The sequence below is a fragment of the Cupressus sempervirens genome, chromosome 1, assembly GCF_028749045.1.
Source record: "Cupressus sempervirens isolate cs-2001-9-10 chromosome 1, ASM2874904v1, whole genome shotgun sequence".
Lineage (NCBI taxonomy): Eukaryota > Viridiplantae > Streptophyta > Pinopsida > Cupressales > Cupressaceae > Cupressus > Cupressus sempervirens.
The window spans coordinates 322078882-322105860 of record NC_143118.1 but is presented as its reverse complement, the minus strand read 5'-3'; the positions used below and the strand labels follow the sequence as shown (position 1 = coordinate 322105860).

Genomic DNA, 26979 nt, shown 5'->3' with positions numbered 1-26979 from the left:
ATTTTTTCAACTGAACCAAATAGTGCTAGACCTTGTAGACCAGGTCACGAACCTTAGATCCAAATATCAATCCTCAAAACATTCAACAAAACCTCAAAAATGAAATTTCCTTCACTTCTGCTCTGCTCTGCTCAACTTCGCATTCTACTCTTTTGATGCTTACAAATATCATCCTCATCCATACAAATCCTTATCATGATAAAGTAAAATTTCCTTCCTTTATAGTGAGTCCATAAAACAATTCCTTGAGTTACCTGTTAGACCTTCTCAATTAATCATTATAGGACCACATCAAGAACACATTATATTTAGCGATAACATTAATCTTCCATCTTGCAACTTGAATAAATTTTTGTAAACACAATATTATGATGAGTGATCTTAGCCACATCATCAACAACATGTCTTTTACACATCCTCAACCTTGATTCTCAAAATAATAACTATGCTAAGAGGTATAACAAGTTTACCAGAACATGCCTCTATAAACTCTATCTCAAAATAGACATCACTAAAACTTACATAAATTCTTCTAGACTTATCATTCCTTCTTTTTATGTTAACTACATATACTAGATACTCATAAGTATCTCCAATAACCTTGGATAGTTAGAATACTCAACTAGTCATCCGTACCAACTTGATCTTTTTACTATTATTCTATTAGATACCATAGAAAACTACTATGTTGACATCAATGACAAACTCAATCATGAATGTAACATATCTACAATACTCCTCCATAGGAATATCATCAACATTCATGCTTCCAACAATCTTGCAACAATCTCCCCCTTTGACATTGATGGCAACATAGATGAAAAACATCTAATTCCAAGAATACCAACAAAAGATTGTTAGTATTTCTTTTCAAATCCTCTTCATCAATCATTCTCCCCCATTGATATACCTCAACGTGCTTCTCATCAAAATATTTTTCCATGCTTTCTAGACTATTGTACTTGTTCTTCATGGAACTTCTCCCCCATTTATATTCTTCCCATAATGTTCTCATAATGTTTTTCATGCCAAACTTCTGCCCCATTGACATCAATGTCAAAGGTTTTAGCAACCAACTTCACTGCATCAAACTCTGTGACAACTGATTCTTACTAGCTCAAGTGTCCAAAGACACTGTTCAAAACAACATCCAACAATAGTCCTAGATGACTCTTTCCATCACAAATACTCCCCCATATAGGAAGCATCAACATTTAGTCCAAACAAAAATGGTGCTTTGTTACATTGGACTGATGCACTCTTGCATCTTCTACTTTCATGTAGGAAGGGGCATAACCCCTAGCATACCTCAAAAATACTCAAAAGTCTCTTTAGGAAAAGGCTTAGTGAATATATCTACAATTTGCTCTTTAGTGCTCACATACTCTAATATGATTTCCTTTGCTATAAATTTCTCTCTCAACATGTGATACTTAATAGAAATGTGCTTAGTCCTTGAATACAAAATTGGATTCTTAGACATATTTAACCTGCTTGTGTTATGACAATGTATGACAACAAGTTCACTGATTTCTATCCTTATATCCTTCAACATCTACTTCATCTAAAAAACTTGATTGCAACTATTTTTTGTTGCAACATATTCTTCTTCTACTATACTTTGTGATGTACAATCCTACTTCTTGCTTAGCTAAGAAACCAATCTTCCTCCAAGAAAGAAGGCTCCACCACTAGTGCTTTTTCTGTCATCCATATTGCCTGCACAATCAACATCAGTATAAGCACTTAGAGTAAAATCATTAGATCTGTCATGCCACAATCCGAACTTAGATGTTCCCTTTAAATATCTAAATATCCTTTTGACTACTACATAATGTTCTTCTCTAGGATTAGCTTGAAATCTTGCAACAATTCCAACTGCATTTTCTATATCTAGCCTTGTGTGAGTTAGATATTGCAAACCTCCGATCATAGATATATACTTCTTTTGCTCAATAGTAGGTGTCTCGTCCTTTGTAGATAACTTGTGTCTAGTTACCATAGGTGTTCCAATGGGTTTGCATGTTTCCAAACCAAACCTTTTCAATAAATCCTTCAAGTACTTAGTTTGAGAAATAAATATTCTTTCTTTATTCTGTATAATCTGTAATCTTAGAAAATATTTCATTTCTCCTATCATGCTCATCTCAAATTTTTTCTTCATCTCTTCTACAAACTTCTCACTTTCTTCATCATTTCCTCCAAATATGATATCATCAACAAATATTACCAAAATCATCAATCCATTATCAATTTCTTTCCAATAGAGATTACTGTCTGCCATACCTCTTCTATATCCAAGCTTTGTCAAATGCTTGTCCAACCTCACATACTAGGTTCTTGGTGCTTGCTTCAAGCCATACAATGCTTTCTTCTATCTGCATACTATATCCTTATCATCTATCAAAGGACATCCTTCAAGTTGTTCAATGTATACCTCTTCTTCAAGTTCTCCATTCACAAATGTTGACTTGACATCCATCTAATATACTTTGAATTTATTTTGTGCTACATAGGTTAAGAATAATCTTACTACTTCTATTCTAGCCACTGGAGCATAGGTCTCATCATAATCTATTCCTTCTGGCTATGAGTAACCTTTACATACCAATCTTTCCTTGTTCCTTACAACTTTGCCTTGCTCATTCATCTTTTTTCTGAATACCCATTTAGTTCCTATCAAATTCTTGTCTGCTAGTCCAGGGGCCGATTCCCATGTCTCATTCTTTACTATCTAATATAATTCCTCTTTCATAGCTTGTTTCCAATAATCATCTTCACATGCTTCATCTACATTCTTAGGTTCAACTTGAGATATCAAACATAGTTCTTCATTGACTCTAATTTTTGTGATCACACCCTTATCTTTTCTTCTGATGATCTACTTAGATGGGTGATTCTTTATCATATTCTTTCCTAAAGTAGGAGTTGCTATCTCAACTCTTTGCTCTACTAAAGGTTCTAAGCTTTATTCCTACCTTGGCTCTCCTTATTTTTGCAAATCATTGTTAGTCTCAAGAAACAGTTCATCATTCCATGGTTTAGTAAAAACATCATCATTTAAATTGTAATCAACTATTCTCTCTTGTATCCTAAATTTCTCATCAAATCTCACATTTACACTTTCCATAATAGTCTTAGTTCTCATATTATAGCATCTATAAGCCTTTCTTTTTAATGAATAACCAAGAAACATACCTTCATCATTTTTAGCATCAAACTTACCAATATAATCATCTCTTTTGATATAGCACTTACTCCCAAAAATTATGAAATACTTAACTATAGATGAGTGACCAAACCACAGTTCATAAGGTTTCTTGTTTATGTCTTTCCTAACTTGTACTTTGTTCATCGTGTAGACTGATGTATTCATAGCTTCTCTCCAAAATGTTTTGGAAACATCATTTTCAGCTAACATATCTCTTGTAGCTTCTGTAACTGGCAATGCCATTTTGTTCAGGTGTTCTCAGAGTTGATAACTGTCTTTTGATTCCATTTTCTTCACAAAACATGTTAAATTCATTTGAAGTAAATTATCTTCCTCTATCTAATCTTAAACATTTAATCTTCATACCAAATTCATTCTCAACTCTATTATTGAATATATTAAACTTATCAAATGACTCAAATTTCTTTTTAAGAAATGCAACCCACATCATTCTAGAAAAGTCATCGACTAGAATCATAAAATACCTTTCACCATAGAATTCTCTAGTCTTTGTAAAACCACTAAGATCTGTGTGTAAAATCTCCAATTTTTCTGTAGTAGTAAACTTCTTGCAAGGAAAAGAAGTTCTATTATGCTTCGCCAACACACACTTCTTGTGAATTGTGTTAGTAGGCTTTACAATCTTAGACAAATCTCTAATAACAAACATACTACTAGTCTTCACAATACTATCAAAGTTTATATGAAAAAATCTTTTATGCCATAACCAACTGTTATTTCAATAGGATTCAACTAAAATACATTACCTCTAGATTCAGTTCCTATTCCAATTATCTTTCCATCTTTGTCTCATATCATGTATGTTGTCTCTGTGAACTACAATTGATAACCTTTGTCTAAGAGTTGTCCAATGCTCAAAATATTGTGCTTTAAACCATCAACAAAATATACATCCTTAGTGTTAGTTTTTACCATCAAGAGTTATAGATCCAAAATGTTTTACTTGGCATGTTGCATTGTTTCCAACTCTAAAAATCCCTCCATCTTAACTTTTGAAGTCAAAAAACTTGTTCATATCACCAATCATATGATGTGAACAACCACTATCAATTATCCAATTAGATTTCTTCTCAACCTATGACACCAAAGCTACTTTTCCTAGACTTTCTTCTTTAATTGCCACAAATCCAATTTCATCATTACTAGCACTTATTGCTTGTCCATCAAAATCATTTTCTTCATTTTCATACAAACACTCTCTATTTCTTCTATGTTTCTAAATTCCTTTATACCTTTTCTCTCTTTTAGGACATTTAGATGCATAATGACCATATTCATCATAAGTCCAGCATTTAAAGATTTTCTTACCATCTTTTTCTCTTCTTATCAGAAGGTCTACTCCTTCCTCAATCTTTTTATCTTCCTCAAATCTACCACTCCTAGAAAAATCTCCTCTAGCACTTGTGATCCTTGATAAACTAGGTCAAATATTTAACGCACTAAAGGTTGTTTCTATTTTGGTCAAATCTCTGGACTGTCTAAGTTCATTCTCAACTACTTCAAATCTTTCAAGCAATGTCTCCTTTGTGCAATATTTGGTACAAGATATCAATAGCTGTATCATTTGAATTGCTAATTAAATGGTGGTATTAAAGTGTTCAATATCTTCCATATAACCTCATCCTCTTCTTTGGTTCTTCTTTGAGATCAAATACTTGCAGTAATTTTTGATATTCTGCCTACATATGTTCTTATAGATTCATCTTCCATAATTTTAGCATCTTGAAATGCACAAATCCAACTTTTTAACCTCAACTTCTTAGAATGTGCATCACCTTCAAAACTAGTTTCCACAGCTTTCCAAATCAAATGTGAAATTTACCTAATTTTATTTAATTTTAGGAAGTGCAATCAATATTCTTCTCTAGCTCTCATGTCGCACATAAAAAGATCTCTTTCATCCTTAGTATAATTTTCCAAATCTTTTAAAGCAATGATTGTCTTCGCTGATTTTGTCAAGATCCAATATCCCAGACCCATACACACCAGATGTGTCTTCATATTTTCCATCAAGCTATCATAATTTGTTCCATCAAACTTTAGACTATCTTTCCTGAACATGCTCGCTATAGATCTCCCAAAGTTGTTAAACATTTTCTTCAAGGACCTGATGCTTTGATACCAATTATTATAAATAATTATTCAACAATTAAAACATTTATCTTCTTTAAAAAAACTTAACCATTTAACCAAAGTAAAAAAAACCATAATAAGATGCACATAGACAATTACACCAGATATGTTAACTAGGGAAACCCTTAATTAGAGGGAAAACCTTGGTGGGAATGATGCCCACAAAATGATGTACTAATATAATATTCCTTGTTAGATGATGAACCTTGTTAGGAGTCTATTACAATATTTTTGTACATAGAATCCCTATTAGGAGACTTTGTATCCCTATTAGGAGATTCCAACTCTGTTAGGAGTTGTGCCAACCTTGTTAGGAGCTATAGTATAATGTATGCAAGAAGAGCCCATTGCCCAAACATGCAATTTCAACTACAAAAAGAGCTCACTGCTTAAACATAAAATTTAGTGTTATGACCCTCTTTCCTTTGTTTTTTCAACTGAACCAAAAACTGTCAGACCTTGTAGACTAGGTCATGAACCTCAGATCCAAATATCAAACTTCGGATCACTCAGCAAAACCTTGTAAATGAAGTTTCCTTCACTTCCACTTTGCTCTACTCAATTTCACATTCTGCTCTTTTTCTACTTACAAATATCATCCTCATCCATACATATCCTTATCATGATAAAGGAAAATGTCCTTTCTTTATACCAATTCCATAAAATAATTCCTCAAATCGGCTATTAGACTTTCTCAATTAATCATTATAGGACCACATCAAGAACACATTATACTTAGTGATAACATTAATCTTCCATCTTGCAACTTGAATAACTTTTTTTACATGCAATATTATGATGAGCAAGCTTAGCGACATCATCACCAACATTTCTTTTACACATCCTCAACCTCAAGTCTTAGAATAACTATTTTGCTAAGAGATATAACAAGTTTACCAGAGCATGCCTCTATAAACTCTATCTCAGAACATACATCACCAAAGCTTACATAACTTCTTCCAGAATTATCATTTCTTCTTCCAACGTTAACTACACATACTAGATACTTAGAAGTATCTCCCATAACCTCAAATAGTTAGAATACTCAACTAGTCATCCTTACCAACTTGATCTTTCTACTATTCTTTTGTCAGATATCACATAAAACTACCATGTTGACATTAATGAAAAACTCAGTCATGAATGTAACATATCATCATAGTAACATATCTACAATACTCCCCCATAGGAATATCATCAGCATTAATGCTTCCAATAATCTTGCAATAGGGATGGTACCCACAAGATGGTGTACTAATATAAATGTTCCTTGTTAGAGGATGGACCTTGTTAGGATTTTGTAAATACATTCAGTACATATGAGTCCATATTAGGAGACTTTGAATTCATGTTAAGAGATTCGAACCCTATTAGAAGTTGTGGAAGACAACTAGACCCACTACCCAAACAACTTCAAGGGAAAGACCAATGAACACATTGTCCAAATGATCTTTGTATTATTCCTTGCAAAATAATAGAAATGAAATGTGCTTCCTTCCTCTTCTTATGTTCTATCAATTGGACTTCTATTCCTTCTGATCTTGTAACCAAATCTCAAATCTTGCATCTAATTATCCCTTGGATCACTTACATGCATTCTATAAGTAATCTGCACCTTTTCGCACTTCACACTTCTTGCAACAATGAATACACATTACAAACAAGGAAAACATCTTTCCTTTATACCATATCTTCATAATAATTCCTTGAGTCAGCTTTGAGGACTTCCCAATTAATTATAATAAGATAATTAATTAATTACAATTACAATAGCATTTTCAACTCACAGTATACACAAAACTTTAAACATGTGATACTAGGGCTTGTGCACTCTCTGACATCATCAACTAACTGTCCTTTGTCACTACTTGACTCTAGGTCCCTTCATTACTTCTTAGATGTAAGATAGCAAACAAACATTAGGAACTACTTTCCCAATACTCTATCTCTGAACTGCTCTTTGTAAATCAAGTACAACTTTTGTATGTCTTTGACTTAGACTCTGTGCACTTAACCACATCATCAAGACACAGTGTAGAACATGTCCATGACCACACATCACCAGACAATCAAACCATTATTTGTACCATTAAGATCTATGTTTGCTACTCAGCCAATCTTTATAGAAACTGCGCTATGTTGACATCAATGAAAAGCACAGTCATGAATGTAAAATTTCAATACTCTCCAATGATTAGGATACTCCCCCAAAGTAGTATCATCAACAATCATGCTAACAAACATCAATGATAATATACAATTGAATAATAGTTTTCAATAGTAATAAGAACAAAGCAGTTATCACTAGGTGTAAAGAAACACAAGAAAAAGTTTTATTTTGTTTAATATCAGAGGTTGAACCTAAATTTGTGTCAAAATATTTTAGTGACCAAAGTTGGATTAATGAAATAAAGGAAGAACTTAATCAAATAGAAAACAATAAGACTTGGACAACTTGCACCCAAATAGACAAACATAAAAGTGATAGATACAAAGTGGGTCTACCAAAACAAGATAGATGAAAATGAAAAGGTACTAAGAAATAAGGAAATAATAATATTATATGGTTACTTTCAGATTAATAAAATTTACTTTATGAGATATATGCCCTTACTTTTCAGATGGAAGAAATTGGGATGTTCTTGGCATTTGCAACTTTCAAGAGTTTTAAATTTTATTAGATGTATGTCAAGTCCACATATTCTTGAATGGAGAATGTAACAAAGAAGTAAACATTGATCAACTAGAATGATTCAGATCTAGAAAAGACTTTGATGTAGTATGTAGATTGAAAAAGGCACTACATGGATTAAAGACAAAACCTAAAGTCTAGTATGATAGATTAGATAAGTACTTAATTAATCAAGGATTGATAGGATGGACACAAAATAATATATGCTTCAAGACATATTTAGATAAGGTATTGACTGTTGTAGTATATGTTGATGACATCATCTTTGGAGGTAAACAAGTTTTTTGCAAAAACATTTCTAAATATATACAAGAGGAGTTTTAGATGTCATTGATCAGTGAGTTGAATTTCTTTCTTTGATTGTAAGTGAATCCAAACAGTAAATGACATTTTTATTTCTCTCTTTTTTTAGAAAATTCAAAACTACTATGTATCCCTACTTTCATTGGTTGTAAGTTGGCTAAGGAGAATGATTCACCAATAGAAGATATAAGTGAGTACAAATCAATGATTGGAGGAATTTTATACCTAACTATTACTAGACTAGATATCATGTATGCATTATATTTGGTAGTTAGATTGGATTTTTAGATACCTAAAAAGAATAGAAGATATGAGATTATGGTATCCAATATGATCAAATTTGACACTAAAAACATATACAGATGCAAATTGTGCATGTTTCTTGGATAACCAAAGGAGTACCAACGAAGGAGATTTTTTTCTTGGCTTTTGATTAGTTACTTTGTCAAGTAAGAAGTATGACTTTTGTACTTTATAAACTATCAAATCAAATATTTTTTAGCACCCTCATGTTGTACTTAGGTATTATGGATGAACAAACTTTGAGGGATAAAGGAATAATTTTTGATGGACCTATTCCTATTATATGTAGTAACTATAGTGCTATAAGTATGTCAAAGAATCCATGGGAATGTATTGCAAGACAAAACATGTATATCCATCAAATATCATTTTATTAGAGAGAAGGTAGAGGAAGGTGAAATTAATCTTGAGTATATGCCCACAAAGGAGAATATAAAAAATATATTTACCGAACCTTTGTGCTTGAATACTTTTGAGTATCTTAGGGGTACTTTGGATATTTTCCCCCTTCCTAGTGTTCACAAAATGCATCGATGTGTGCATTGTTCTAGTGTCTTGCATGCTATATTTTATGGATTAGTGCTTTGTGGATTCCTCTCAAGTGGAGAGGAGTATGGTAGTAAGGTTGATATTTTTGGGCCTTTGTCATTATTTTCAAAAGGGAGAAAGTTGGAGACCAATGATCCTTAATGTAAATATCATTTTTGTGTTATTCATGCTTTGTTATTGATAAATGTATTTACTGATGAAAAAGGGGTTGATTGTTGGAATGTGAGGTTGATTTTATCCATGATATTTTCATTGTTGTAAACATATTCATATTTCATCCTCTTGACATATTAGTTGGTGTACACTATTAGATTTTGCATATCAGTTGATGTGTACTGATAGCGCATGTGTATAAGTAATAGCGTTCACCAAAGAATGTCATTCAATGTCTTGCCCTTATTAATTTCATTATTTGATATTTTTTTCATGACACATATGGTAGATCATATATTTCTGGTTCATCCTTGTTGTACTATGCTATTTGTGTTTTGGTTTAAAAAGTTCCTTTGTAATGAATGTTCATCATGATTGTTGGTAGCAAAGCCTAAGGAGTTAGAGTTGTGTGTTCTATTGCTTGAGGCACGTTTTATTATTTGTGGGGTCCACATTTCATTCCTTACCATTGTGAGAATGTATTGATGAGTAATATGAGAAGTGAGTAAAAATATATTATGACAATGTTTATGTATTGATGCGAGTAGTAACAAACTGTATTGTTGAGTATCGACATCTGTGTGTTCAATGGTGAATCCAAGTATCATTTCTTATATTTTGGCTATAAGCCTAATTGTATTGGAAATGAGCCTAATTTGTAATATTTGTGAGCCTTTCTTGTATTTTTGGATAGTTAGCCATACTAGTAATGAGCTTACCTACATTCACCCTTGAACCATAGTGAGAAAAACTAATAGTGAGCCTCTTGTAAAAAATCACCTTACCTTGTGTCACCCTAACAACTATTGATTTCTTGAGAATTGGCTTCTTAATAGTTTTTCCATTTTGGTTTTCCATGTAAATATTAGCACTCTATATGTTTCATGTTTGCATCTTCTATGAATATTTACAATGCTTACCAATAGATCATAAGTCGTAACAGCTAATCATTACGTGTTTACTGAAAGAAGAAAAATCTTATAATGCGAGTGAGAATAACTTATCCAACCCTCTCAAATGATGAGTGAGAGCTCTAGAGGAGAGAAGTAGGTTGCAAGGTTTTATTGAGGAGGCAAATCCTTAGAGGTGGGTGACACTAAGGAGTCCTCAGATGAAGAAGATGATGGGGGTTTTTCCTTAGTAGGGTCATTGATATTGGCTCTCCTAGCTTTGGTGTTTTCTATTGTGGTTTTGTGGGCTACGTGGATGGGCAGTTTCCCCTCCCATGGAAGTCACATCATTTTGTTTGTGGCTTGGATGGAGACTTATCCCAAGGGTTTTGTGCTCCCTATTGGGTGGGATTTCCTCTAGCGGATTTGTGGGGTATCTCCACATTTTAAATGTTGTTGCACATACTTTTATAGGCATGAATGCTATGGTGTGGAAGGGTTTGGAGTTTGTGGGTGGAGGTTTTTTTTGTTGGCACCCCTGTTCCCCACTTTGGGATTTGGATGTATTAGAATTTTTGGCCTAGGTATGTTGATGGTCTTAGCCATTGGTGGGATCTCTTGTATTTGGAGTTTGTTGGAGAGGAAGAAACATATGAGTTTGGATTGGATGACTATGTGTAGTGGCTTCAAGTATAGTGCTTCTCCTTGGGGCCTCTTGTTATGGCTCATGGGGCTTTTGTGATTCCTAGGGTTCATAGGAGCTTGGATGCTGATGATCTAGTTTGTAGAGGAAATATTGTCCCTATCACTACTATTAATTCTATTGATGGGTTTTTTTCCTTATATCAGTCTTCATTTTCATGGGCTTTCCTATTTGTAGCTCCCCTCAAATGGGCACTTTTTTGGAGTACACTTTTGTTCATCATTTGGGGATTCTATTGCCTCTTCATGCTTTCTTCTTTATGGTTTCCTTTGGTTTCTCATGGTTTGAGGTGAAGGCTTCCTCTATTTGGTGGTGGAATCTAGTTGAGGCAATCATTTCAAGGCTTTCGATGCCTATGTGGTGGAGGTGTCCTATGTTACATTATTTCAGTTTCGTTCTACCTATTGAGGTGGAGGACCCTATTGAGGTGGGGGCAAAGCTTATGGAGGTAAACGGTTGCTGGGGGAAAGTGGCAGTGAATGAGTTCAGTAGGTACTCTCCTTCTGTTGTTTGTGAGTATCTCTTTCTTATTACAAGAGATCTAGCTAGACAGAGCATGTTTGGACAATGCATTTCATGTGGTGAAGAAGGGATGACTTTGTAACTAAACACTTTGGTGTAGAGATGTGTGTTACTTCCTTTGAGGATGACATGTGTCTTCCTCTTTGCTTCTATGTTCACAACTCCTATTGAGGTGGAGATCATATTTGGGTGTTGGGAAGCAGAGGAGACTCCTATCAAGATGATGTGTACCTATGTTACCTTTAGTAGATTTGTTAATGGATGAAGAGGGAGAAAATCTTACCTCTATGGTTTGGTTTTTATCCTCCCTACTTCTCTCATCTCTATTATGGTGATATGGGAGTTTACAAGAGGTTGGAAGACTTTTGATTATGTTTGCCAAGGCTAGAGGTTGAGCCTTTCCTGGACCCATGGTTGGAAGATATGTATAGTGTTTGCTAAGGTTGAAGGTATAGTCTTGTTTGGACGTATATTTTTTCTTAGAGTTCTAAAAGGCATGGTTTGCCTAAGTTTATTCTCTTGTTGTTATGGTGATTTCTTGTTTTAGTTTTTCTTTTCCCTATGATCAAGTGGATGTTGGCAGTTTTAAAGGGCACACTCTGATCCTTTGTTGTTGTTTTCGGTTTAACTCTATAGTCATTCTCGGGGCTTGTCCCAAGTTATTCATTGACAACACTGATCATGGTTGGTGAGTCAGTCACTTGTGGACCTTCATCTTTGATAGAGGGATATCTGATTTATCTACATCTTTTATTACTAGGCTTTGGTACTGTTATGTTACTGGTGTCTAGAGCTTTGATTGTACTTTGGGTTAGCACCTGTTAATTGTTGCTTTTCTTAATAAAAAAAATTCCAACCCTCTCTTAGTTATTAAACTTGTTCAACTAGTTCTATGCTACAAGGGTACATATTTTTTGTTTATATTTTTCATGAAACTTTGATCTTGTTAAATTGTCTTTGGTGATGTATGTGTGCAATACACATAAGGTGCTTCCTATTTGAGCTCCCTTTTTGCATAAGTTTTGTCTATATGTTGTTTTCTCCAATGTGATTTTTTGTGGGTTATGGTTGGGAGCTTCTTTATTATGTACAGTGATAAACAAACCTCTTGTTTTTGTATACTAGGCTAATAGATGTTAGGATAAGGAGATGATGCCTTTGACTTTGATTTGATAGCTATGTTTTGTGGATTTGGATGGGAGGGTAGGAAGATGTAGAGATGTTATATGATTTTTCAATAGACTTTGAACTTTATGTACTTTGAATCACAATCTAATTATTAATGATAAAATCCTTTTTATAGACCAAAATTAATGATAACAAATCATCACTTCTAATTAGAAATAACCTAGCAATACTATGATATAAATATAGGACATATGTATTAATCTAAAAGAAACATATGGATTACATATACAACATGTATATAATGAAAACAATGAACATGAACACAATAATAGTCAAAATATAAAATTATCCATAATGAATAAAGAACAATACAAATCTTATTGATGATGTATGTTAGGGGAAAAGTACAAATAGCCATTAAAACTAACTTTCAACTCCCATGGAGCGTAAACTATATATTAGATTTCAATGATTCTTTTTGTTGTTGTCTATACATATGTAACTAAACTACTTAAAAAGTATTCTATGGCTTTTTGGGTAGTAACGATGCTCCCTATAGAATTTGTGAAGCACAAGAAGGTAAAAGAAATGGTTATTTTTAAGTACCGCCTAATACCTACTTAAAGATACCCAAATAAAAGTGTGTTCAAAATTGTTAGTACTTATGAACAAATGTCTCAATGGTAGTGCACAAATGAGCCAAATATGAACCAAAAGAAGTAAAAAATGATCGACTATTAATACACATGAAAATTATTAATAACATTTTAGTTATTATATTTTAAATTCGATTAAAATTAATTAACTAAAGATTGAATGTACACACATATGTGACTATAATGTGCTAGTCTAGATACACTTTTCCCCTAATGAGAACCCAAAATATAATGTATAGGGGAGAGGACCCAATAGTCATGCACCCTAATTTTGGGCCCTTCAAAACATATTGTAATGATGATAAAAATGACTAATTTTCTTTTGTCATCTTCTTCCACTACTGAAGTGCTTAAACCAAAGGTTTCGACTCACTGCCACAAAAATTGATGTCAATTTTATTTGTTATAGTATAAAGTGTGCAATTTTTCATTTTTTGGGCCTCCTATCATTTGTAGTTAACTACCACCCCCTATCTTTAATTGTGGAAGTCCCATTACTTGAGCATTCTATCATGTTAGTTTACAATATATAAAACCTTATATAAACATGTAATATGTATTAGTTACATAATATAACATTTATATATAAGTGAACATGTTCTTCATTTAATTACTAAGTGTCTATTTAATTAACAAATATTTTTATATTATCAAATGCTAAAAGTCTAATAAATAATTTGTAAAAATCATTTTATTAAAATATTTTAAACCTAACCCTAAATTCCTATTCCACCTATTAATCTAACATATGTCAATCCATTGTCGCTGCCACTCATTATTTCACCACCATACCATGTGGCAAGGTTTACAAGAAGGGAGATGACATGAAATCACATCTACTTATTCATGAGACAAGACATGGAGGTGTTTCATGGAAGGTTGCGTGCTTGCAAACAACCTGGGATGGTCTAGACTTAGCTATTTAAAAAGTTTCTTTTTATTCATCATGGAAGCATTCATTGATTTATTGATTTTAGTTGAAGTAGGTTAGTGAAGTTGAAGTCGTATCTCTTTGGCTAGAAGTCGTTGGTTTATGGTGAATTTTGGAGAATAGATATTGTGGCTTTTGCAACTTTCCTTTTAGATTTGCAAGGGGTTTTTGATGTTTTTCATTAAAAAATCACAACTAGTTTCTATTGGAGGATTTTTTGTTTTTTCTCACAAAAAGCCTGCATGGTTTCCCTTTTTTGTCACAAAAAAAATATTGAAAGGGTTTTTTTATTTTGTTGACAAAAAAAATGGAAGGGTTTCTCGATTTTATCCTGTCAAAAACTCATGGGAGGGTTTTTCAAAGTTTTTCCTCCAAACTATGGTGAGTTTTTTTTTCCAAATTTTTGGTTTCACAAGGTTACCGCTATTTGACAAAACAAAGAAATAGTTGGCTGAGTTTTTCCACAAAAAAATCATGGTAGGTTTTCTCCAGATTTTTGCATTAATGGGGTTTTATCATTTTTCCACAAAAACAAAGGTTTTTGCTGATTTTTTTTCACATTTTCCAGCTCCAATTCCAAAATATTCGATGGAGATGGGGATATGTAGGCATTAGACCTGTATCTAAGAGAAGCTCCTATGGCTCTTTGAAATGCATGACTAAAGGGTGAGTGTGATGAAGTTATCTTTCCCTTGACCTTTTGGTTATGTTTTCTAAATTCTTTAATCCAGCTTAAGGTTCAAAGAAAGATCATTTTTTTGGAAAATTTCTCTTCAATTTGCATGCCTTTTGACTAATTTTTGTATTTGTGACATGATGAACTTATTAAATTGCTTCATTCTTATTTGGAAAATAGAGGAGGTGGACATCAATTTTTACAAATGTGTCTATGGACATACAAAAATCTAAGGGATTTGGTACATTTTGAGCAGGTAAGGACTTTCTTGGACCCTATTGGGCAAATGACCCATCTATTCTTTTCTAGCAATTTTAGAACCCTTTCATATGAATTTGTGATCTTTTTACAGTGAATTTTGCTGAATTGATGTCTTCATTTACAATCCATTTTTAGATGTAATAATTGTGTTTTTGAATAGACATTCAATGTTTGATCTCTCACCTCAAATTTGGCACAAATTTTTCTAATTGCCTCTTCTAGCAATTTGTTGTTGTAACATTTGACGTAAAAATTATATAATGTTTGGAGTAGACATTCAATTTTTTATGCCTACAACTATTTAAAAGAAATGAGTTTACATCATATTACATTTCTCTACAATGTAGTGCTTATAGAATCATTCCTCTATCATTTTTATTGCTAACTATAAATTTTGGAACCCCAACATTCAATTTTTTCAGAACAAATATCTCTTCTATTAATGAATTGGAACACCAACATTCATATTTGAAGACTTATCAAGTTGGAAACATTCTACTGGTTGAAACATAAGCATGCAAGACAAAATTACATAGTTAAAAATAAAAGAGGTGTGACATAATAACTAGTCAATAGAACATTACAAAATGCCAAACTTGCAATCGAAAAATAAGCTCGGACTGCCCAATAAAAAGTCATAGTTGGAAATAGAAGTATTATAGAAGATGACTAGCCTGTAGGGAAATAGAAGTATCTTAATAAATGGCCAATCTATAGGATATAACAACAAAATGACTAGCTTGTGAAAATATAGATTCTTCTACTATAACAAAATGACTAGCTTGTGAAAATAGAAGTACTGCAGGAGAAAACCTATCTATGGTATCATTAGTTCAACATAAAGCCAGGGAAGGGTTTTGGTTCCCCCTCAGTAAAATCTATTGTAAGATTTTCTAGACTTGGTGAAATAACTTGTGGGGTGATGCCTGAGTCATACACTCAAACATATTTTCATCTAATAGTTTTACTGATTGGGAATTGTTTGATTGGAGAATAAGGTGGGCTTTGGCTAGTAGTAGCTTGGATATTATGAAGGGATGCATAGGTAGGGGATAGAATGTTGTACATATCCCTCAAAATTTGATGATGCTCAGGTAAGAGGATTGTTGGAGTTTTTGGGATAAAGATAGAGTAACTGAGAGGGGGGGGGGGGTGTGTGAATAAGTTATTACAAAACAATTCACAGATCCCTTAGCTGTCTATAATGCTTATTTACTATTGATACTTAATAAATAATGTAGGAATACTATAACTCAATAAGATAACTAGTTACTGATCATTTAGCATTCATAGTTATTAAAAGTTAAATAAAATGAACACAAGAGACACCAGATTTAACGTGGAAACCCAATATGGAAAAAACCACCAAGTAACTAGTCACCAATTTTTCACTCTTCTAAAGTGAGCCCTATTAGGAGCCAACCCTGTTAAAGGTTACAATACACACTATTAGGTGTGACCCTATTAGAGGATTTAATCACCTTGTTAGGAGTGGACTTGCTAGAGGTCTTTAGAACAATTCAACTAAACTGTCACCTTGTTAGAGGATTTACAAAATGGCTATTAAACCAACTCTATTAAGAGATTTGAAATCATTGCTACAACGGTTAGAAAGAAACAATGAATTGACCTAAACAAGATACAACTGAATTTGCTGGCTACAGGTCTCTATTCAGCATCATTAGATCCTCCTTGATCAAATATAGCTTTGTTGCTCATCAATTATCTTTGATCATCCTTCCAATTCACTTTTACAATAATCAGTCCTCATATCATATCAATTTCACACATCCATTCCCTTAGAATTCGCAACTTGACCTCTTACTTATACCATTTAGATTGTCAAGTCAACCCATTTACATGTTACATTTACTAATAAACCATACATCAGTCGGCTACAGATATTACTCTAAACAAATAAATGTTATTTCATAAAACAATGAAATCCTTTATTGGCTGACCCTGCTTGGTAAATACTACTTCCAAAAATTTCCTAAGTTAACCTTCTTGACTCAATTAACATTGCAATATTTGTAAAATCCTTTGGCTGCTGAGTTTACTCGGTAAGAACTATGTCTGCCACATTCCCTTTGATTGCTGAGTGAGCTTGGTAAGAACTATTTTAGCCACATTTCCTTTGATGACTGAGTGAGCTCGGTAAGAACTATTTCTACCACATTTCCTTTGATGATCGAGTGAGCTCAGTAGATTCTGTCCTTTTGCCTCGCTAACCATCTGAGCTTGGTAAACACTATCCTTTGCCTTGCTAACCTTCTAATCTTGGTAGACACTATCTGATGACTGATATGACATTTGTGTGACATCAAAGACAACACATAACTTGAACAATTGTATCCAACAATTTCCCTCTTTGGGATTAATGGCAACACAACATGTCATAGCAGGATGAAATTTGAAAATAGGTATTTTATTGACATAATACTTCACTTTATTTTTCAAATACAAAAAACTCCCTCTTTCATAATAATCTCTCCCTCTTACACAAACTCTTATTATTTTGCAAATTTCAGAAAGATATGACAGTATCAAACTCTTATTATTTTGCAAATTTTAGAAAGATATGACAATATACTCTCCCTCTGTGACAACACATGCCAAAGACAACTCAAAACAACTGAATAGCATTGTACTTGATGTACTTATTCATATGCAATGTCTTCATTGGTTTGCTGCATCAACTGATAGATTTTCAATTCCGTTTCTGTTGATGCATCACTGGAACTGTATTTTAGTGAGCTTTAGATAGGGGAATGACCCCTAACTTACCTCTGAGATACAAGAATGCATCCTTAGGTAAAGGCTTTGTGAATATATCAGCAATTTTCTCCTTTGTATGGACATATTCCAATCTTATTTCCTTTTCTTGCATGAATTCTCTAACAAAGTGATACTTTATGGCAATATGCTTGGTTTCTGAATGCAACACTGGATTCTTGGAGATGTTAATTGCACTTGTGTTATCACAAAACATAACGATAGGTTCTTTGATTTCTTGCTTCATACCTTCCAATAATTGTTTAAACCATACAATGTTTGAGCAATTTACTGCTACTGCAACATATTCAGCCTCTATTGTGGATTGAGATGTACAATTTTTCTTTTTACTTGTCCAATAAACCAACCTTTTTCCAAGAAAGAAAGCTCCTCCACTTGTGCTCTTTCTATCATCAATATTTCCTGCCCAATCTGCATCAGTGAACACCTTTAAATTCAAATTTCCTCCAAGTTTATACCATAATCCATAGGGAGTTTTGAATGAGTCCTTTTATAGATATACTTGGTTTAAGGTATGAACTGTAGTGTTGATAGCTTCCTTCCAGTATTTGATAGCAATGCTCTTTTCAATCATTAGGGTTCTTGCACAGTCCATGATAGATCTATTCCTTCTTTCAACTATTCAATTTTTTTTAGGTGTTCCTAGTGCTGAGACCTATCTTTTGATTCCTCTTTCAATGAAAAAGTTATTGAACTCATGTGAAATAAATTCACCACCTCTGTTAGACCTTAAACATTTTAGTCTTTTGCCTATTTCCTTTTCCACTATGGCCAAATACCATTTGAATTTTTCAAATGCCTCTGATTTCTGTCTTAGGTAAATGAAAGTCATCATTCTTGAGTAATCATCAACAAAAAGAATGAAAAATTTCTCACCAGTATAACTTTCATTGCCAATGGGTCCACACAAATCAGTATGCACAATTTCTAGAACTTCTTCAGACTGATAGTTCTTGCTCTTGAAACTAGTTTTTCCCATTTTTCCAATTTGACAATTTTTGCATAGACCAACCTTAGGTTTCTTAATGTTAGGAATGCCTCTTACTTTCTTGAATTTACTTATCTTTACCAAGTTGTCAAAGTTTACATGACACAACCTTCTATTCCATAACCAACTTTCTTCAATTTGAGCAATAAAACATGAACATTCACCAAGTTCTAGATAAAATAAGTTACCTTTTGTTTGAGTGCCTGATACAATCAGCTTTTCCTTTCCATCCAACAATCTTTCTTTTCCATGCATAAATTCTACTTTGAATCCATTATTGAGTAGCTATGCCACACCGAAAACATTATGCTTTAGTCCTTCTACCCAATATGCATTATCACATACAAGTTCCTTGGTTAGTGAGATTCTTCTTTTTCCTCTTATACAACAAGGTTCATTGTTACCAAATCTTACACTGCCACCATCATAGTCTTCAAAGTGTTCAAACTTAGTTTTATCACCAATCATGTGATGAGAACAACTACTATCTATGATCCATGTATCATTTCTGCTCATATGAGAAATAAGTGTCATTTCCTCATCATTATCAGATTCATCTTTCACAACAATGTAGACAATTTCATCTTCATCATCATCATTAGAATCATTAGAATCTTTAGCCATAAAACATGTTTTCTTTCCTTTGTCCTTGAATGATTTGAAGTCTCTCTTGCCATTGTACTTGTGACCTTTCTTCTCATCCTTGTTTTTCTTATTTGGGCACCTAGTAGCAATATGTCCAACTTCTTCACAAGAAAAAAAGATTAGAGGAATCTTACCTTTGTATTTTCCTTTGCCTCTTGAATATTTCCTTGCTAGCAAGGCTTCAACCACTTCAAGATCACTATCTGAACTCTGTTCGGATTCTTCATCACTATCTTATTGAGGATCCTTTAGCTTTTTGCCCTTTTCTTTGAGTGAAAGCTTGGCTTCAAATGTTGATTCAATGTTTTTGGCAGCTGGAACATAATTGTCATAGTTGTCTAGCTCAAATGTAGTCAATCTTCCAACTATGGCTTCTAGATTCATTTTATGATTTACTTCACATCGTCTTTCTTGAATTGCAGAGACTCTGATTGCATAAATGGGAAGTAGAGTTCTAAGAACTTTACTTATAACTGTCTCCTCCTTGATATCTCCTCCAGATGCTTTGATTGCACTAACAAATGCTTTAACTCTTTCAACATATTTTGCAATGTTTTCATCCTCTCTCATCCTCATTTGATCAAATTGTCCTCTTAGACTTTCTACTTTAGCTCTTCTTACATTATCATCTCCTCCATAGATTTCTTTCAGCTTGTTCCACATTTCAAAGGTGGATTTGTAGTCCTTGATGTCATCAAGTTCTTCATAACTCAGAGAAGATGCTATAACTATCATCATATTGTTGTGGGTCTTCTTTTCAGCAATATCATTGAAAGATAATGTACCAGCAAGTTTTTCATATTTTTCATCAAGGTACTTTAGTCCTGTATCTCCAATAGAAGCTAGATGAAATCTCATCAACCCTTGCCATGCTGAGAAGTTGTCCTTGTTAAGTCTTGGAATTTCCCTCTTATAAGACATCCTGACCTTTGGCTTAGATCGTTGAAATATTTTCTTGAAAGCACCAAGAGCTCTGATACCAATTGTTGGGATAAAGATAGAGTAACTGAGAAGGGGGGGGGAGGTGAATCAATTATTACAAAACAATTCACAGATCCCTTAGATATCTATAATGCTTATTTATTGCTGATACTCGATAAATAATGTAGGAATACTACAACTCGGTAAGATAACTAGTTACTGATCATTTAGCATTCATAGTTATTAAAAGTTAAATAAAATGAACACAAGAGACACCAAATTTAATGTGGAAACCCAATATGGGAAAAACCACCAAGTAACTAGTCACCAATTTTTCACTCTTCTGAAGTGAGCCCTATTAGGAGCCAACCCTGTTAAAGGTTACAATACACACTATTAGGTGTGACCCTACTAGAGGATTTAATCACCCTATTAGGAGTGGCCTTCTTAGAGGTCTTTAGAACAATTCAACTAAACTGTCACCTTGTTAGAGGATTTACAAAATGGCTATTAAACTAACTCTGTTAAGAGATTTGAAATCACTGCTACAATGGTTAGAAAACAACAATGAATTGACTTGAACAAGATACAACTAAATTTGCTGGCTACAGGTCTCTGTTCAGCATCATTAGATCCTCCTTGATCAAATATAGTGTTGTTGCTCCTCAATGATCTCTGGTCATCCTTCCAATTCGCTTTCACAATAATTAGTCCTCATATCATATCAATTCCACACATCCATTCCCTTAGAATTTGCAACTTGATCTCTTACTTATACCATTTAGATTGTCAAGTTGGCCCATTTACATGTTACATTTACCAATAAACCATACACCAGTCGGGTACAGATATTACTTAAAAAAATAAACGTTATTTCATAAAAGAATGAAATCCTTTACTGGCTGACCCTGCTCGGTAAATACTACTTCCAAAAATTTCTTGAGTTAACCTTCTTGACTTGGTTAACATTACAATATCTGTAAAATCCTTTAGTTGCCAAGTTTACTTAGTAAGAACTATTTCTACCACATTCCCTTTGATGACCGAGTGAGCTCAGTAAGAACTATTTCAGCCACATTTCCTTCGATGACCGAGTGACCTTGGCAAGAACTATTTCTGCCACATTTCCTTTGATGACCGAGTGAGCTTGGTAGATTTTGTCCTTTTGCCTCGCTGACCATCTGAGCTTGGTAAACACTGCCCTTTGCCTTGTAACCTTCTGAGCTCGGTAGACACTATCTGATGACTGATATGACATTTGTGTGACATCAAAGACAACACATAACTTGAACAATTGTATGCAACAAGAGTACTATGGTAGCTGGCTTTGTTTGCATTTAGTTCTAAAATATTGTTTCCATAACCAAGTTGCAGGGGGGATATATCCACAATTCCTTTGCTGGGTTGCTCTTTTGCTAGCCTACCTTTTCTAGAATCCATCTTTTCTTTCTTTTTTAACTCACTCTATTTTTTTGTTGCAACCTTTCCTCTTGTTTCTATTTCTTTATTGCTTGTGTTTTAAGTTTCTGCTCATCTTTCCTTTTTCTCAACTCAGTTTGAAGTATTTTCTTTTCCTCCAATTGTTTTTTCTTCCTTTTTTTCAACTCTTGACTTGTTCAACTTTCTTTGCTTCTTGCTACTCTTGCAACATTATATACTCATTAGATGTAAGTATTTGGGATTTTCTTCCCAATCTTAGAGTAGCATTATCAGATGGAACATATCTTTTTGTAACCCTTTCAAGTTGTAGCTTTAAAAGAACTTTTTAATGACCCCTGACTACATAAAATTTGTTTGTCTTCTATTTCCAAATCTATAGATGCATTTAATGCATCTAGATAATTTTCAAATAGTCCATCTTCATCTTTAGTATATTCCAAATTAGAAGCTTCCAGGTTATGTTCATTGTAGCCAACTTCATCCTCATTATGATTTGTAGCTTACCAATTATTTGATTTAGCATAATAATGAACCACCTATTCTCTTGGCATGTAAGGTGGATAAGGAATGGATAATGAAATATCTTCATTTTGAAACTCAATCTGCACTTCCAATTTCCTTGTTTCTCCTTTAACCCAATCAGGTGGATCAAATTGTGTTGGAAAACTCATAACATCATGCAGTTCATTTTAGATTTGTGTTGATAACACAACATCTACTGGTTGAGTTTTCTTTTCATTTGCATCATCTTTATGTTGGTTTTTCATTTCTACAACACAATTTTCAATGGCATCATCATCATAACCGACCAACCTTAAAATACTTTCAATTCCTGTAGCATCATTTTCATCTTTAACATTGAATGCATCAGTTGGCTTCATGTCATTATGAAGAGCATCTCTATTCAATGACCAAATTCTTCTCCTTCGAAAACCAACTGTAATATTATCAGGTGCAAGGGTAAGTTTGAAAGCTTTGCTTGCTAGTTCTACTAATTTTGTTCTCCTTTTTCCCAAGTGTAGATGTCTAGCCATCCATTTTGACCTCTTAGATTTGAAATATGCCTTGAATGGAGAAAATACACTTACATCTAAAATCTGAAGTCGATCACTAGTGTGAGTAGGCAATGTAAGAAGATCTATGCCTAGAGATCTTGCCTCTTGAAATGTGGCAGAGAAAACATGGCTTCCATGTCCATAAAAAATAAGGAGATTCCTATTTTTGGATTAAGCACCACCTAAAACAAGTCTAGCAAAATGATGTAGCCAATTTAAGAATAATTCTTTTGTCATCCATGCATGTGCTTGTGTTGCCATACACGCTCCAGCTTCAAGATTAACAATGTAATTTCTAATTTTTCTTTTTTCTTTGAAAAGGTAAAATCTGAGTATGTTGTGACCTTCTGCATTGATACAACATAATGTTTTAATCCATTCTCTACTTTTATCTAAGATTTGAGGCACACTTCTACTTCCCAACTTTGTAATCACTTTCATCCAACAGTTTTTGCCTGCTTGCATTCTTGTTTCATCAATGTTCCAAATATGTGTTGGTTCATAATGATAAGCATCATACAATGTTTTTAAATGAGTATAGAATCTGCTAAAATACTTGGTTGTAGCATCGCTGCTCTATCCCTATCTAGATGTCTTTTATGGAATCCAACCCACCATGATCTACTAGGAAACCTATTTTTGAATGCATTTGGCCTTGTTTGGCAGACGTGAGCCACATGTGACATCAGCTGAATTATCTCCAATCCACGACCAAGTTGAACTAAATCTTTAAACCACTCAACAACTTCTAGCTCTTCTTCCAAGGAGAGAATCATTGGTGGTCCCTTGCTTTTTGGTGTTGTCAGTCTTGCTAGCCAATACGATAAGCTACTAATAGGGATTCCCCACTTCTTTGTTGCTCCTCTTATTGAAAAAAATTATCTTCAACATCTTCAATTGCATGTTCCATATCCTCTTCTATCCATTGATTTCCTTGGAATCTTTTCTTATTCTTTTGGTGATCAGAGGATTTGGCAACACCATCTACACTGCTTGTGTTACCAAGAGTTGTCTTGGCTAAATTGTCCCCATCATCAAAGTCAACATGATGTAAGTTAACACCTCGTGGATAATGAGGTTTCAATTTGCTGGCAGTTCTTTTACTTCTTACCTTTCCTGCTGTCATACTGCCTACATAGAATAAAAACATACATTAGATGATGAAAACATTGGAGAAGATTTTATTTTTAGAGTAGTTTGTGACAGAAATGGTATAATATATTGTTATTTTTACATTAAATATGAAAGAATAACATTCTAGAATGATTTTACTACAACATTTGAAAAGAATAATAGCATACATTGAAAAGAATAACTGCATACATTAAATTTGGTGTTTGAAAAGAATAACAACATACATTAAACATGATGCAAACATTATGTGGGTTGTAACATATATCATATATGTTCAGTGAATTATGACATGGATGGTATAGTATGTTGTTACTTTTTACAAATGTTGTATGTTATTTTTCCAATCATTCTTATAAATGACAACATACATTATATGATGGACTACAAAAAAAATCTATAATGGATTATGAAAAAAAAGGTTATAAATGACAACATACATTATATGATGGACTGCAAAAAATTTCTATAATGGATTATGAAATAAATGTCATTATGACACAAATGGTATAGTACATTGTTCTATTTACCTTTGATCTTACTAGAACATGTGAAAAGAATAACAACATATAACATTTGAAAAGAATAAAAACATATATTACATATGACTTTGATCTTACTACAACATCTGTAATGAATAACAACACACATTAAATATGATGTAACTTAGATTATATGGACTAAAAATATTTTTGTAGTGAATTATGATACAAATAGTAGAATATGTTGTTATTTTTTTTCAAATGTTGTATGTTGTATGTTGTTGGTACATAATTGAAATGTGATGGACTGTAACAACATACATTGATAGAATAATATAATGGACTGTAACATTATTTAAACATGATGGATTGTAACAACATACATTGATAGAATAACATAATGGACTATAACAACATACATTGATAGAATAACATAATGGTAAAATACCTGGATCATCTAATATCCTGAGAAATTGATGTTACTAGGCCCCCTGATATTTTAAGCAACTTAGTTCTATGTAGTCAAATAGCTTGAGTTCATCAGAGAATGTAAACACATTTGTAAAATAATTCTTTCACCGCAAGTCATATAAATAGAAAATTTCCCCTCCCAAAAAATTGACTTTGAATTTGGAAAAGTGATATTTTCTATGGCTTTCTTTTCAAAATTGGGCCTTTTTCTAACAATTCTCAGAATGGTTGATCTGTGGCTTTGAAACTCTATAATTTGATTGGATGTGGTTTCCTAGGGAAGGTTTTGATTTGTGTTACATTAATTGTTAATTTTCTTGGAGTGAATTTTGAATTGTGTTATACTAAGTGAATTTTGAATTGTGTTATACTAATTGTTAGATTTGGATGGATTGGGGAGCTCAGACATATCCATCAATGTGATTACAGGTACTTTAACTTATTACAGGTACTCCAACTTTTCTTGTTAAAGACTCCACATTTACTTGTCAAAGACTCCAATTCCTTCACTTGGGTTGAAGATTTGTCAGAGTTGGGTTGAAGATTTGTCAAAGATGGGATGAGCTATCAAAGATATGTTTATTTATTTATATCTGTATATGTCTTGGAAGTTGAACAAATCTACACTAGTCATCACATAGGCATCAAGTAATGAGTTAATGTCTTGTCCATGACTTTGGAAATCTATTTTGTAAATTATTATAGTTTGAAATATAATATTTATGAAGTGTTTCTTTAAATTGTGTATAGAGTAGTTTGACTAATGAAAGCTACTATTTTATATCAAACACACAATGAATGTTTTTGTCTAGTACTAGTATGAACTTTAGTAAATCAATGATATATACAAGAAAAAATTATAATGATTTAATTCTAAGTAATTATTGATAAATAAATACATCCAAATTAGTTTCTTATTGTTCAATCAATAGACTATATTGATACCATAACTGGTAAATAAAGTCTTAACTGCCCTCACAACTATTAACACTTGTTCAAGCATGGAGTCCCCTCCCCTAATGATAATACATTTTTTTTTAAAATAAGAGTCTAATACATGTATCCAAAGGACAAACTCCTCAATGGGAAAATGAGGGTCCAGAATCCACTAAAACATCTTTCATTTTTTCACTCGTGGGCTCATACGTTTCAAAAATTAAGTTGACCCCTGTCAAACATAATTTTATATAATATTTCTTGGTCAAACTTATCGTTTAGAAATATTGACTTTTCTTTTGCAATATTTCCTTGCATTGTGGTTTGCTTCTCTTTATATACAAATGGTAGATGAAAAAAAAGGAAATCCAGAAGGATAAATTATACACAACCAACGACATGATTTCTAAATAGGACATGAAAATGAAAAACACAATGCTCTTCCAGAGCAACCCACTAGAAGCCACCTAATATCTGATGGTGGTTCAAAATCTGTAGAAACTAATGGAAAATTTGTCCATCGCAGATAATAACTCTGCTAAGATGATCCATGTGGAGAACCTAATGCAGATGTCGATGGCCCATCTCTGGAATGAGTTTCACAATATTCTATTATCTAACAGTAATCTCGTTGACTGGTCAGGCCAATTCTCTTCCAATTCCACCATGGAGGGGAGCGGGAGGAGGTTGAGTAGCTTCTCTTTTGACGAAGACAACGTCAGTGACTATAGACACCGAAATTTGATTACACCGCTTTAGTAATCCTATTTAGTTATCTCTAAAGGCATCATTAATTAAATTTTTATTTAATTAATCCTTTGCCATCCCTAGTTGATTAATTTAATTAATCATCTATAGTCCTAATTGATAAATCAAATAACCTATTATTTATCAATTAAATCCTATTCTTCTATCTAATTCCAAAAATCCCCATTTATTAAATAAATCTATTTGATAAATAAAATCCTCAAATCTAAAAACC

The 26979-nt window shown here is 33.1% G+C and overlaps 1 pseudogene; it reads left to right on the top strand.

Annotated features, from left to right (window-relative positions):
* LOC149577452 (exocyst complex component EXO70A1-like) overlaps positions 1 to 26979 on the top strand; it is a 97870-nt pseudogene that overhangs the window by 64391 nt on the left and 6500 nt on the right.